The sequence below is a fragment of the Lygodium microphyllum genome, chromosome 15 (assembly GCF_053477565.2).
Source record: "Lygodium microphyllum isolate KBCC chromosome 15, Lygodium_microphyllum_v1.1.10, whole genome shotgun sequence".
Lineage (NCBI taxonomy): Eukaryota > Viridiplantae > Streptophyta > Polypodiopsida > Schizaeales > Lygodiaceae > Lygodium > Lygodium microphyllum.
The window spans coordinates 69,023,361-69,039,171 of record NC_141149.1 but is presented as its reverse complement, the minus strand read 5'-3'; positions in this window follow the sequence as shown (position 1 = coordinate 69,039,171).

Below are 15,811 nucleotides of genomic sequence, written 5' to 3'. Positions count from 1 at the left end.
TCATTGTGCTTTAGGAACTTGGAGCGACTACATAGGCATGCAAATGGTGATCTACAAGTAGATGGAATGCCAAGATCAACCTCTGTGCTACTAAATGCCCTCAACTCAAAAAAAGCACTAGACCACCATCAAGGTGTTGCACAAAATAAATCATGCATGGAAGATAATACACCACAGGATGACCATCATCATTTCAAACGATTGCCAAAGAACTTACTTCTACAACTTGATAATTGTGGGTCAGAAAACAAAAATCGCTATCTCTTTGCATATCATTGCTTGTTGCACGAGGAACATTCAAGATGATCTAGCTTGGGTTTCTCATGGTGGGTCATACACATGAAGATATCGATGCAATGTTCAGAAAATTTTCAGAGAAGCTAAGGACGAGCATGACCTTCACTTTTCCTCATCTTATGCAACATTTTGAATCATGCCAAATGATTAGTCCTACACCTTTCTTATTGACACATGTGCCTGACTTTAAGAGATACATTGAGGGATACTTGTGTGATTCAAAAGATACACTTGTTGGTCACTCAAAACCTCTTCAATTTTGGTTTTATATGCAAGGAGATACACCTATCATGCAATACAAGATGCATCCAAAGTCCCCATACTGGTTACCAAGAGAAGGTGGCATTGAATTATGGAAGAGAGACCTTGCAGGAAAGCCTACTCTTCCAAAGGGTGTTCCAATGTTGCTGCCCATGTTTGAGTACATTAAGGATCATCAAGAAGTAGTAAGTGGAGTTAAAGATTATCTGAAGTATTGGGAAAGATGGTCAAATGTACAAGGACCTGAAGCAAAGTTCACAAAGTTTATAACGCCAGTGATTGATTATTTGAAACATATGATCTACGCTCTTCAAACTCCAAATGTCCAAGAAGATTTATTTTTCATAGATTTTTGGCCAAGAACACAAAGTGATGTAACCAATATAGATGTAGATAATGCAGATGACTTCATTGGATTGGAAGAGTTGAATGATCACTATTGTGGTCCTCTGAGCAAACGACCCAAACATGCATTTGAACCAATGCTTGATGTTAAGAAAAATGACTTTGTGCTTGTTAGACCTTCAGATCCAATATATCCAATATGGCTCGGTGTTACACAAACTGAGGTCGATACAAGTAGACATTCCAAAAACTTCAACAAGGTACGTATACAATATTGGGCACCGTTTTGTAGTCATCAAAATGCTACAGATGCAGAGGTGTATTTTAATTGTTGGGATAAATATTGGATGTGCAACAAAAAAGATCCTAAACGATGGGAAACAATAGATAGCATTGTCTTCTCTTGGATGAAGAATGGTACAAAATCTCCCAAAAAAATAAAAATTCCCCCAAAGGTTATATTGAAGGCTAAAGAAAGTCTACATGAATCCATCGACTGAAGATTTTCCTTGAATATTTCAAGGATATTAAAACTAAGGTGTTTATTAACACCACCTTTTTGAGTTTTTTTCAATCTCTTGGAAACAACCATAGGCAGTAATATGTTTAATTGCACCAAGTTCCAAATTAATGAAATTCCCAAAATTCATGAAATCCATTTTGATTTAGTTTTCCCATATTGATGGGAAATTCCCAAAATCCCGAATATGGAGTTTGAGGTTTTGTGGTGGATATCGTAAAACTATATTTATTTGTCGGGGATCATACACAAGGTGGATTCCTTATGGGAGAAGTTGACAGGGGCACCTGTTCTTTTCGAGTATCATACTAATTTAATGTGCACATGGGTGATTTTGCAAAATACATATTTAAATTAATGGATGTTTATGAGTTTAGAGTACACTCGTATTAAATTAAGGTTAGGACATAGTTCTAACCTATTTATTTATTTTATAGCTGAAGACTATTAGGTATTCACTTTTGTCGATTTAATTTTACTTTTTTTTAACAATTATGAATGCTTCAGTTGATGTGTAGAGCAGGCAGCAGTGCTCGCGTTGGGAAGCACCAGGCGATGGCGTGTATTCAAATTACCTAGAAGAAATTATCATTTTTTATGGGCACATGCCTTATCATTAAAGATGTGACACTAATATTTATTTAGATGTGCTTATTTATTAAAGAACTTGACAAATATTTATTATTTTGTATGCGCATAGACGCTTGATTTAAATATTTCATTATTGGACATTGTATTTGGGTCCAATCCTATTTTGGGGATGCCGAATTGCTTTACTCTTTATTTGGGAAAAAGCAAACACAAAAGCCAAAGCATGCTAATTGTAAATTGGGCTATTTTTGAGCTTTTGGAGATTAATAAATTTATAAATACATGCTTTGTGAAGCGCTCACACAAGGCATGGGGGGGAGAGTGTACCCAATTTGTCTTTTTGTCTCATGTCATGCAAACTCTCTTCTTGCTTTAATGAAGTTTATGTAGAGTTCTTTGTTCTTGGGGACCTTCTGACATTCACTACATGCACATACAACATCTCATTTGTGCACCATCATCTTCCTCTACTCCCCCACTTGTGAATCAGTATGTGCCATTGTCAGTACATGATTATTCCCTCCTTTTGGAGGTGGATTGTATTCACAGTGCTGGTCTTCATTCTTTTGTGGCTCTGAAGTTTCCAGTAGTGGGGACAACATGATCTGCTACTCCTTCTTAGCGTCATACAAGAACCAGTCTGACTTGGTTTATAAACGACACTTCTGCTTATCCATAGTCAACATCAATGATGTGTTGTGTTTGCCTCTTTCAGTTTCTTTTGTCCCTAGTGGAAACCAATTATTAACAGCTCAAGAGATAATTTCCCTTCTTCAAAAGGAGACGTCTACCCCTTTGGTGTCCAGCAAGGTTATTACCAGTTTAGGGGTTTCTGTATGTGCCAGTATGTGCCATTGCCAGTACATGATTATTCCCTCCTTCTAGAGGCGGATTGTATTCATAGTGATAGTCTTCGTCCTTTTGTGGCCCTGAAGTTTCCAGCAGTGAGGACAACATGATCTACTACTCCTTCCTAGCGTCATATAAGAACCAGTCTGACTTGGTTTATAAACAACGCTTCTGCTTATCCATAGTCAACATCAGTGATGTGTTGTGTTTGCCTCTTTCAGTTTCTTTTGTCCCTAGTAGAAACCAATTATTAACAGCTCAAGAGATAATTTTCCTTCTTCAGAAGGAGACGTCTACCCCTTTGGTGTCCAGCAAGGTTATTACCAGTTTAGGGGTTTCTATTGCTCTTATTGCATCCCTGATATGGAAGCAACTTTGCCAGTTTCTGCAAGATAGATTTATGTCGGTGGGCAACCCTACTTCTAAATGTCTCTCTAAGGAGCTTTTCACCGCTTCTGTTCAGATCCTGGATGGGGCTAAATTTAATTGGTCAGCCTTTATGTTAGCCAAGATGGATCAACATTTTCAAAGAGTAAAAAAAGGTTAGTGTAGTAATGTGTCTTACAGTGCTTTCCTTCAGAAGATTATCACTCTTGCCTCTCCTCCTAGTGGTGTGCTAGTGGCTGATCATGCTTCTCTTCCGAAGCAGCCACCACTTCGTGTTCCATTCCCTCCCCCATTATAGAAAAATTCAGATTCAAAGGATGAGCCCCCTCCAAGATTTTTGTAAATCAAGTGCCAACATTACTAAAGGGCCACCTAGTCCTTCTACAATATTAGCTACAAATCCTTCGGTCAAGGATACTACTCCTCCTGTTTCTAGCAATTCCCTTCATGCATTCCTCTCATGTCCTAACCTATTTGTAGATCATAGGGATGGATATCTAGATCAGTAGATTCCTGCTTCCTTATAGACATTGATAGCTGGACTGTTGCTCTCTCAAATAGTTTCTGGTGTCCAGTCTACGTTGGAGACCCCCCTTATGTCTTGTCTTTAGTCTGTTTACACAGGAGTGGATACTTCCTTGCAAGACAAGGTGGATTCATTGACCAGCCAGTTGAGTAAAGCCTTGGAGGATTTGACATTAGAAAAAGCTATCTTGAGTGACATTGATAAGTAGATGACTAAGGCAACTGTTTTGATGGGTAACCAAAAAGCCGAAATTCAAGAGCTAGAAGTTAAATTAGCTACATTAGAAGCTGAGAATCTATCCTTAACAACTAACAAAAATGCAGCTCTTGAGGAGATGTTAGAGACAACTCATAAATTGGGTACTTGCAAGGGTTAATTGCAACATTCTCACGAAACTGTTGAGGCCCAAAAGAATCTTATTGAGGAGCTTAATCAGAAAGTTGCCACTCTTTCTATTCCTCCTCCAACCCCTGTAGTTTCTTGAGTCGTATCTTCTAGAGAGGAGATGGACCCATTGCAGCAAAAAGCTAAGATGTGTGACGGATTTGCTGCTAAAGTATAATGCCTCCAACAGTGCATGAATTGTGTGCAGGAAGATTTTATTTGCTATATTGACTTGCTGACACCACCTCCTTCCTTTTGGGTTAAATATCATCAGCACAGTTTTTCCTTATACATATCCTTAAGCAATGTGGATTTGGAATCTCTAAAGGATGGATGGTCAAATCTCTAGTTTGTAGATTTGTCAAGAGCTATTTTTTATAGATTCATGGATGAGTTGGTTTCCCATGAAGTTCAATTATTATCTTTTATGTATCTTCTAGGCCATTTGCAGATCCTTGATGAGGAAGATCTAAATGTTTATGTTGGGGATGTGATCTTGCAAGCTGTTATGTATGTGCACTCAATGGAGCTTTTGCTAGCAGAGAGTTTGAAGACTTATCATGAGCAGACATCTTGGTGTAAAGGACATGACTGGCATCCACATTTGGAGATCGTTGCTTTGGAACCTTGTCATCTCAATAGTGTATTCCATAAATTTGATATCCAGCCTTTACAATATTAGTTATTGAGCTATCTTGCTAATCATATATTATTTATTGATTCCTTTTTCCAGGATCTTCATTTTTGTTGTTATTTATATCCATTGGATCTTGCAGAACTTTTGTCTTATACCCTCATATCTTATCATTTTCCTTTATATCTTTCTCTTCTTTCTTCTAAACATGATACCATTCCTCTTTTATCTTTTACCCCTTTTGGGTCGCCTCACATTCCCGTGTTTACCATTTGTCCTTTTATTGCTGATCCCACGATATCTCCTACCTCTTCTGAACCTCTTCCTACCATTCCTATTCCTTCTATTTTTTCAGCAGATTCCCTTCAAACCTTTTTGATGCATTCTCCATATTTTCCACCTTCCTTATCACTTTATTTACCCTCATTCTCTGACTTATCTTATCCTCCGTTACAATCTTCTCCTCTTATTTCATTGCCCTCTCTATCTGATTACATTAACCTTCCTCCCCAGACATTGTTGGATACACCTGGCTATGATCATGACATTCTTCATTAACGACAATGGATGCTACATGATTTTGTGACAGGACCGGTGTTTAACTCTGGTGTTTAGCTGGCCTTTTATTCTAGGGTCCTGGGATACACCTGTGGCATGTTTGAATTCTTATCTTCATTTTGCAAGAATACATATTACTTTTTGAGGATACCACTATTCATCTTGTGGCTCATTTTTGCTGGTATCTTGCTTTCATGTATCGTTAATCTCATTTTAATACTTAGAAGAGTATCCCCCAGCTATTCATAAATCCAAATGTGGCTGTAATTGTTGCTCAAATGGATGTATTGTAGTACTTTGCACAGGCCTTCCCCACCAGGTTTATCATTGTACTGGAAAGGATGTGTTATCTCTAGTTCCTCCGAGATGTACCTTAGTACTTTGTAGATGAGAACAAAGCCTTGGAATGTCTTAAACTCAATATGGAATTTAAGAAGAAATATCTTCATCCAGCTTAGCAGAAGAGGGTTTTCATGATTGTATCATCTTTTTTCTTAATGAAAAACTTTTCATTCGCTCTTCATTTTTGGGAGCGTATGCCATTCAGACTACCTGCTTTTGTGTCAAGTGTCAGTGTATGTAATATATTTCTCTCAAGTGGAGTTGAAGATAAATATGGACCTAATCGCAAAGCTAATTGATGGATGGATGGACAGAAGAAACTTCTTATATCCTTTACCGGTTTGTTTTTTTTGTTGATTTTAAGAAGTGTTAATGGATAAAGCGTTTTCCTTTTGTTATATGCTTTCTTAGATACAGGTGATAAGTTGGGGTCATGGTTGGGTGGATAATTGAAGATACTAAAGAAGATCGGGTTGAGCTCTTTAATGAACTTGTACTCCCTTTTTCTTAGGTCGCAAGGACGCTTCCTTATTAAGTGTGGGAATATGTTGAAGACTGAAATGGCTAGATTTTTTGGCTGATTTTTGTTGTTTTTGAAGGCTTAATGGTTGATTTTTGATGAATTTTGAGTAATGACTAGTTGTTTTGGAAGTGTTTGGAAGTGTTTTGGATGAGATTGATTATTTTTTGGAAGCTCATGATGATTCTCAATAGAAATATAAGGCTTTGTGATGTTCTAATGGGTTTTGTTGAGATTCTGTTTAGCTTCTATTTTGTTCTGATTTTCTATTGTATGAGGCATGGATTGATGATTGATGGAAGTTGAGGTCTTTTGAAAGCTCATTGAATGGTTTTTGATAGTTTGGAATGGTTTTAGTATGAGTTATGTGGTTTTGATGCTTTCTGTTAACCTTTTGTGAAACCTTCTGTGAAATCTTGTATTGATCTTTTGTGAGCTTGTGTAAACCTTTTGTAGATTTTTTGTAAGTGTTCTGTGGAATGTATGTATGATTTTGGGAAATTTTTCTAGCCTTGGAAAGAGGTGAATAAAAGTTCAAAAGATCTCAAGAAAGTCAAAGAAGCAGCTGATGAAGACTCAAGAGAAGATTGGAGTGAAGTGACAGTGATGAGCTATGAAGAGTCATTGTAGTGGCTTGGTGACCTTTCATATCAAACACACCTTTTGGAAGGGGCATCCACAACTAAGAGAAGGTTATTCCAAGTGATTATTGAGTATTGTAGTGACGTTTTGATGTACTATTGAGAGTGTATTAGTGTGAGAGAGATCATAAGATAGTCAATTCTATCAAAGACAATGTATCTTTCTATGAAAGACTATGAGAGAAAACTAAGAAGACAATGAAGATGAATACTATGTGATATTTTTCCATTAAAAGTGGTGTTTATCTTGTGTTCTCTTTTTTTTCCTGATGAATTATATGAAGAATATGAAGAGAATGATGAATTTTGTTGAAGATAAAGTCGTAGGAGTTTGTTTCTATGATGATGCATGAAGATTTCTTGCTAGTGGTATTCTTTTCCTTGTTGTGGTTCTCTAAAGAATGAAACAAAAGCTTGTTGATATTACAAGATAGATTTTCTTGCAGTAGAAACCCTTTTCCTTGGTGTCTCTCTTAGGGCTTCATCCCAAGAGGTCCAAATGATGCCAAACACATGCCAAAGATGTAGGGTACAATGCCAAGTGATTTCCAAGCCTAAGAGCAAATGCCATAAGCTATAGATATGAGCAATCTTGCTCCTAAGAAATAGGTGTAGTGAAGCTGGTTGAGTTGAGGCTTACACAACTATTGGTAGCCATGCTAGAGCACTTATTAGTACTCAATTAGGCCTACTCAATGGAAAGAAGCCCACATAGGCTGGGAAGAAACCTATGAAGCATAAGACTAATGTATACCTTCTTGAGTAATAGTCATTAACCTTGAGCTAAAGCCTTCAAATATATACTAAAGTGAATGTTGAGAAATATCCTTGATGAATGGCTCTAATACTTGTTGAAGGGACAAGCCCGAGTGAGAGCATGAGCAAGCAAAAGTAAGGGAAGTGCAAGCTATCATAGATAAAGTAAGAGAGAAAGAGAGAAAGGCTCAAGATATGGAAACTTCAAGAGTCACAATGTGTGATTGGCCTTCCCTTATTCATTACTCATTGAAAAAATAAAGAATGAAATGACAATGATGGACACTCACCACCTATATTGTACATGTATGTAGGTACTATAAGTGTAATGAATACACGAGTGGAATAGGCACATGTGCCTCTACCCCTAAGAGATTGGTTGTGTTGCAAATCCGTTTTGAGGGGCTGTTTTCATGACTACTTGCAAAAAATGAAAACCCCTAGTATTGCATCTTGTGGGTAGGATTTTGTGTGCTTAATTTTTTGTGTGACTATCTATTTTGTTGCTTTCTAGCCAAACTTTTTATGCATTCTTATGTTAGAATTTTTAAAATCATAGTTTCGGATTTGTTTTACTTGATGCACTTGATTTTGTTAGTCAAGAATGGTGTTTCCTTGGACATGTTGATGCTAGACTTTGATTGTAGGTATTGGATATATTGAATTAGGGATACTTTCTTATCGATATTTTTGCACCTCACTGGGATTATGGGTCCATGAGTACTGCACATTGCAAAAGTTGGATACATTGCACTTGGGGGTCATCTCCCATTCTCTTTCATCTAGAACTATGCCATTAGATGGGTCGATGCACTTATCACACATTACTGAGCACTTGCATGGCATAAGACCTACTGCAACTATATGTAGTAAACTCTAGTTGCATGTGCACTTGAGAGAGCACTTATTATTGTGCATGCACCAAAGTTGGAACATTCTTCACTAAATTAGGAACCTAGGATGTGTAATGTGCCGCCCGAGCTATTCCTTGGAAATACTTCTTAGTAGCCCATTAAGAGATGTCCTAGGAAGCACCATCCGGGATTTTGATAAAACCCTCATAGTTTGCTAACTAGGCTCGCTTGAGTTTACCCTGCAGTGGAAGTTTCGGGCCATCCCCATGAGGATCGACTTGAGTTTTTTTTGTCAAATTTATTACTAGCGGCTAATTAATATTAACAAATTCTAAACTGATGTGAGTTGGTCTTTCTAGTTTCTAATGGTTCATCAAGTGCCATTTTTATTCCTTCTTAGGAAGCTCTCGGCTTACTGAGACCACCCAGCCATAGGTTTGGATCCACCATCAGGGGTCCATCCTCCACTTTCCTTGAGGAAGTAATTTTAGTTACCTAATTACCTACCACGTTAGGTTCAACATATAAAAATAACTTCTTTGCATTATCTTCTGATACGAATTCATTATACACCCTTAATTTATGACACAAAAATAGAGTAAAGCAATTCCTTCTTAATAGTTTTTTTCAAAAAAATGACATTTTATAAATATTTCTTGTTCGAAAGTATTATTCTCTCCAAGTTCCATTCCCCAACTAGTATTAGAACTTCTAGGACAATGTCTAGAAATCAAAGGGTAGTTGACAGTTCGTAAGAGCCAAAGGAGTTTACGACCATAGCTCCCTGGTATCCTCACCTCCTCTTGTATCGACTAGAGTTCCCTACGATAAGACCTTTCGCATCATGATTGGTCTAAACTCACTAATGAAAAACAAAAAAAGAAAAGCCCCTTGGAGTAGGTTTTATTCACATTGGCCTTGGCGAGGTCTAGCACCATCAAGAACACTACCTCAACGACGTTCTATGTTCATCGGAATAATCCTTCAGTTGGCAATCTGTACTCAATCATCTATCTTTTAGCATGATGATTTTAGGAAAGATTAGTACCTAGCTTACAATCACAAACATATTATTTTAAATGCATTATACATAAACTTTTAACAAGTTTATTTTGAGGAAAAATATTTTTTTTTCAAAAATAATAACATCAGGAGAATTTAGCATAAGTGTCAAAATATCATCGATACAAATCAGCATAAGTGGCAATATTATTTCGAGATAAATCAGCATAAGTGGAAAAATAACTTTGAGACAAATCAAAATAAGTGGCAAAATAACTTTGAGACAAATTAGCATAAGTGGCAAAATAGCTTTGAGGCAAATCAACATTAGTGGCAATACCTTCCAATAGTCTTCTTGGACTTCCTCTTTCTTGGGGATTGGTTTGGATTGAATTTAAGCAAGAATTTCATACTTGAGGATAACTCCCTTGGAGTTTTGTGGGTCTTTGCTTGCAATAAAAGAAAATATTGGTTAGTTTTGTATAGCTACTCAAATTTTTTAAGAAAGTTGTAAGGGTTGTCACTAGCATGGTATTTGTCTAGTTGTTATGCGACTAAGGGAATTCTTGTCTACTCTCTAGCACTTGAAGTGTTTCCCATTTTGGTTAGGATGGTTTGTGTGATATGGGTCTCTACTTGCATCATATTAGAGCAATCAAATAGGCATTGTTGCACAAGATCTGAGAGGGAAACCAATGATAAGGCTCTTGCTCCTACATGCAACAACATTCTACAATAGATGCTTTCCATTTTTGCTTGCATGGTTGCACGTTGATGTTGAGTGTCATGGTTAAGTTGAGGGTATTCATCCCCTAGCCTTGCAACTCTCCAAGTTTCCTTTCCACAAACTCAGAATCATGATTGAGACATCAAAATACATAGCTTGTTGGAAGCTATTGATTAAGGCTTGAAAGTCATTTGAGGCATCTCCTAAGCCCTTAGTTGTCTCCATTGTGCTTGGTGTCATCCCCATGGTTTCTCTTACCACTCAGTGGACTAATTGGATAACTAGGTCAATTAGTCATGGATAGGGGTGTTTTCAATGTCTACAAATATGCTAGGACTAGGATTTCTACTCAATGTGGGTGTTGGAAGGTTAGTCACTTTGTATTTGCATGCATCTACATCATGAACTTAGTCCTAGGTATTTCTGTGAGTTCATCATTCTAGTTCTTGTCTCTTGTCCTTGATTTCCTTAAGTCTCTTACATTATCCATTTTCTATTTTTGACTTCATTGAATATTGAGCAAGCAAGGTTTGCTTGACTATAGTTCTACTTGTGCTTGTACATTGTGTGCAAATAGGCTTTTTCTTCTTGTCAAAGTACGTGTGTGAAATACTTTTATGCAACACTTCAAATTTTCAAAAAAATGTATTCTGAGTCAAGATGAGCATGGGTTCTTTTGGTTTTCTTGATAGTTTATTTTGCCCTATTGAGTTTTTATTTCCTTGTTACCACAATTACCCTTTCCATTCATTGTGTGTGTGTGTGTGTGTGTGTGTGTGTGTGCACGCACGCATGCGGACATGTGCGTGCAACCACATGCTAATGGTGGGATGCAATGATTGAGTGGTAGTGCATTAATGTGCATGTGCCCTAGTTTACATGCATAGAAGAAGGTGTACTAATGTGCACATTCAATAGAGGTTAGAGTATCTAACTGTAGTGCTCAAAGTGTAAGTTTTGCTCAAGTAAAGAGATGGAGGTGACATAGGGTACAACATGTTAATGCATATGAACACTAAGTGATACATACTAGTTGCACAGTAGTGCACGTATGTGATGTGTAGTGTACTAGGTTTGCAATGCTCCTAGGATGCCATGCAAGAGTCATGTGACTATGTGTGTGCTAGTATGGTCATTTAGTCCATTTGGCAAGACACCTCCTCTATCCTTAATACTTTATGAGCTCCCGCCTTTCGAACATGATGGGAGGACTTCTTTTGGTTGTTGTATCGTGCCTCTATGCATTAATAGATATGCAAGAGGTAATGCACAATAGGCCTTAAGGTAGAGTTGCAACCCGATCCAATTTTGTGTAAGGTAATGAAGCATCCTAAGGTATGTGCACTAACCTAAATGCAATGTGTGTAAGAGGTCATACATGCAAGGATGCCAAAAAAGATCTACACTTCAAGCCATTTTTAGATATTCCTTTGGCCAATGCTCATATATGTATACTTCATACACTTGTAGAATAATTGAAAAACTTGCTCATCTTTATATAGGGTTTGTTTGGAAGCTAAAACCCTTATCAACTAGACAAGATTGTGTAACAAAGATCAAGCAAATTTTATCTACAATTGGTTTGCTTGGAGGTGATGTTGTTATTAAACCAGATCTTCAAAAGAAAAAGAATGGAAATCATGTACCCAAAAAGCCATCTATTGGTGGGGTGCAAGCTAGAGGGTTCCTAGGCTTTCATGGAAAGCTTGGCAATATAAATTTTGAAATGGGGGTTCAACCATTAAATATAATCAATGGAATCCCCTACAAAAAGCAATTAAGCATTATGCTAATAATGAACATGCTCAAAAAAATAACAAAGCCAACTCTTGGAAAATATTAGATAAAATATTTTTAAGTGTGATAAAATTGATTGAAAAGATGATGATATCAAAGACTTTAAAGACAATTGAACATTTTCAAAAAGGCAATGAAAAAAGCTTGGGATAGTCAACACTTCACTCACTATATAATAAAAAGTTGTTTTCTTTCTTCATTATCTAACCCATATAAGATATTTAACTAAATTTCTTTATTTTTTGCTTGTGCGGTATATTTTACACAACCATGCTCCATATTTCATCAAAAAATATGGAATCTATTTGGTCAAACCAAGGCATGAAAGAATCACATTATCAAGCAAGAACAAAATACTTCACATAGACAAGTCATGGAGGAGGTGTAGAAATTACAAGGCACAATGGACACAATCTAAGCAAGGAGTAGAGAACACACAACAAATATGAGAAGAACAAAGACTACTTTAATTTCAAATGAATAGATACAAAGATGGCTTTGTCCACCCGGGCACTTTCATTGTGAAGCTTAGATGGTGATCCAAACAAATTATAGGTAAAGGGTAGCTAGAAAAGCTCTAACTAGGTGAAAGATAGATAGACAATGGCTTTGAAGGGGTCTTCCTTTTATAGCCTAGAAAGGTAGTCTAGTCAGCTTGTTTGACCATATTATGAACTTTCCCCAGTGTTGGCCAAGGAATATTCCCTTTACTGTCGTTACGATATCTAACACCTCCTATGGGAGCCTTCGCTCGACCGCCAAGACCCACGGACCGCTTATTGCTCAGGCATTTCAAGTCAAATGCTAATGGCTACCTCTCACATCGTCGTACACACTCTCAATTCTACAAGTGTAGTGAGCTTACCTCAATGCCCAATCGAGTACTCTCCTCTCTCATGCATGCCGGTAGCTCCACAATCCAAGAAACAAGCTCAATCCTCCACCTTCAAGCTCCATGCTCCATAGCCGCACACGCAAGAGACAAGAGAAGAGAAGAAGAGAGGAGAAGATTGAGAGCTTTTCCACCACAGTCCCTCACTCTCACACACTCACTTCCTCACACTCCCTCCCTCAAGTACAAGCACAAGAAAGCAAGAAAAAGAAAAAGGAGAAGAGGAAGAAGAAGAAGTAGTAGTAGAAGAGTCACTTTGCCACATAGTAAGAATGAGCTTCTCGATTCACTTTTTGGCTTTTATACATGCCCTCATCCATTTGGGCACCCATCTCCTTTTTACATGACCAGCCATCTTGCCAAGGTCCTCTTTTTCTATTCTCTTCTATTTACATTATGCCTTCACCTATGTCCATCTACTCTTTTGGGGGGCAGGGGACGCCTTTACATTTTAAAATGAGCCTTTGCCTTTGCCTCAACTTTTAAGATTGCTCTTGCTCTTTTGGCCTTTTCTCCTCTTATCCTTCTGTCGAGCCGCTTTTTTTTCACTTTGCTCCATAGTTTTGAATTTTCTCGAATTTTCTTCGCTTCCTTTTTCTCTGTATTGCACTAGGGTTAACATTACCCCCTCCTAGTCGAGTGCCAGTCCCATGGCACTTGCAGGACTTTGTCGATGAGGGCTAGGATGATTAAAGGGTGGTCATGTGAGTCGATAATGGGGATTTTATAGGGATTGGACATGGGAGAGAAGCATGTTGAAATGGTTGAGGTTGTGGAGACCAACGGTATATTGAATGGGTAACGGGGCGTATGAAGTGAGTGGTTAGGCGCGGGTTGTCAACTTCACTTGAAAGAGAAAAGAGAGTCACTACCTAGGGATGTGCCTACCTCACTGTGCACTGCATTGCATCTGTGCCAATGAAACTGGGAGCTAGGTTGAGTTTGAGGCATTGCCCCACACTTGAGGACCCAATTTGTGTATAGGGAAAGTGTGGTGGTGTAGCTTAGGGAGATACGTCTAACCATAGGCGAGTATAACCTCCCTAGGTATGTCCTGCCCTTGATGTGCCCTAAGTGTGAAGTGGGGGCAAAAGAGCTAGGGGGTTAGAGATGGAGTTATCCGACCAAGGCCACTAGATGTCCCTAGCTTGATGACCCCTAGGTACAATGATTGTGGTGTTCATCAAGTGAGGTGTAATTTCCCACTTCCTACTTGATTTTATTTTCTTTCATTGCTCTTGTCTTTCCTTTTTTCTCTTGTCTTTCTATTTTTCTCTTTCTTGCTTCCTTTTTCTTTTTTTCTTTTTTAATGTGCATGAGGAGCTAGTCTTCGACTTCCTAGTCATGAGAGGAGAAGGCTAGCGGCTTAAGGGACTTACTTGTTGAGATATCAAGCTCCACTTGTGATATGCCAAGGTGACCATTGTGCATTTATATCACCGACTTGTCAATTGCAGATGCGGTTGGTACACCGTCCATGAATAATAGCTAGATGACAGCTATCCTTATCTACTCTAGTTCATGGCTCAGTTAGTATACCACCTTAGTTAGTTGAGTTTGGTTTGAGACCCATATATAGGGTTCATCTATTTCTATGTACTTGAGTTCTTTTGGCTTACACAACTAAGAATAGGAAAATTGTTTTCAGCCTCCACCTTTGTGTGTATTCCCCCATTGTGCAAGCAAGAAAGCTACAAGTGAGACTCTTTCCTTCTCTCCCACAATCTTGATATGGTATCAGAGCCTTGCTCGTGGTAAGGAGCTCAAGAAAGCAAACCAAGTTCGCGGTGTTCTGGTAAGAGGACCAGTGTTGCTTTCATTTTTCTGTTTTGGGAGTAAGTCTCTGCAGGTAGCATAGCCGGAAAGTGCAAGAGTGCATTGTCTCAAATTGAGACGCCCTTTGTGGTGTAGCAAGAGGGCAGTATATGTTGCGGGCAAGGGCTTTAGCTCTTGGTTGCTCTATTTTTTTGATTTGAGGCTGTTTCGGGGCCTGTTTTGGAGGCGAAAGCTTTTTGCACGCACTGTTCTACAGATCGGTGAAAAGTTATTGTAGAAATTGCATCGTATGCCTGTGTGCAGAGACGTTGGGAGTTACAGAATCATCCTTGTTGCCTATTGATGCAAAATTGTCACTAGGAAGTGAGTGTGTAGTCAAATACCACTTTCGTTAGTTTTGCAGATTTGCCCTTGTGAGGCTGAAGCTGTGTTCTTTGCAGTGACAGAATTTTTTGCAGTGTTCTGTAATGGCATATGATTCTCTTTCACAGATTGTCACTGAAAAGCTTGACAAGAACAACTTCCAAGCATGGAAGTTCAGAATGACGAATTTCCTTATGGGAAAAGGATATTGGGAATTCGTTGTAGAAAATGAAGAAGAACCAGTTCTTCCTGATGTTCCCAATCAACATAGCAAATGCCGGGATTTAAAGCATGGCATGAGAGAGCCAAGAAAGTTATGTACTGACTGTCTATCGGCATTTCAGACTCTATGATTGTGCATATTCAAGATGCAAGTACGCCAAAGAAGACATGGGATACTTTATCAAAAATGTATAGCACAAATACCAAAAAAATGCACCTTAAGCAAGAGTTGCACAATGTGCAAAGAGAAAGTATGAGCATCAATGACTACCACATGAAGGTGAAGAAGATTGCAGATGCACTTGCTTCCACTGGGTCGCTAGTGGAAGATAATGATTTAGTTTCTGTGACCTTGAATGGTCTAGGAAAGGATTATATACAGTTCCGAACATCCATTTCCATCCGTGAAAGATTGCCTGATTTTGAGGAGTTGATTGCTCTTCTAATTTCTGAGGAGCAGAGAAATGATGGTGCATCTTCTTCAGGAGGAACTTCAAAAGAAGCTGTCTTCTACTCATATGCTAGAAGAGGTAGAGGAGGCAAATCTGGAGGCCATGGTAGAAATCA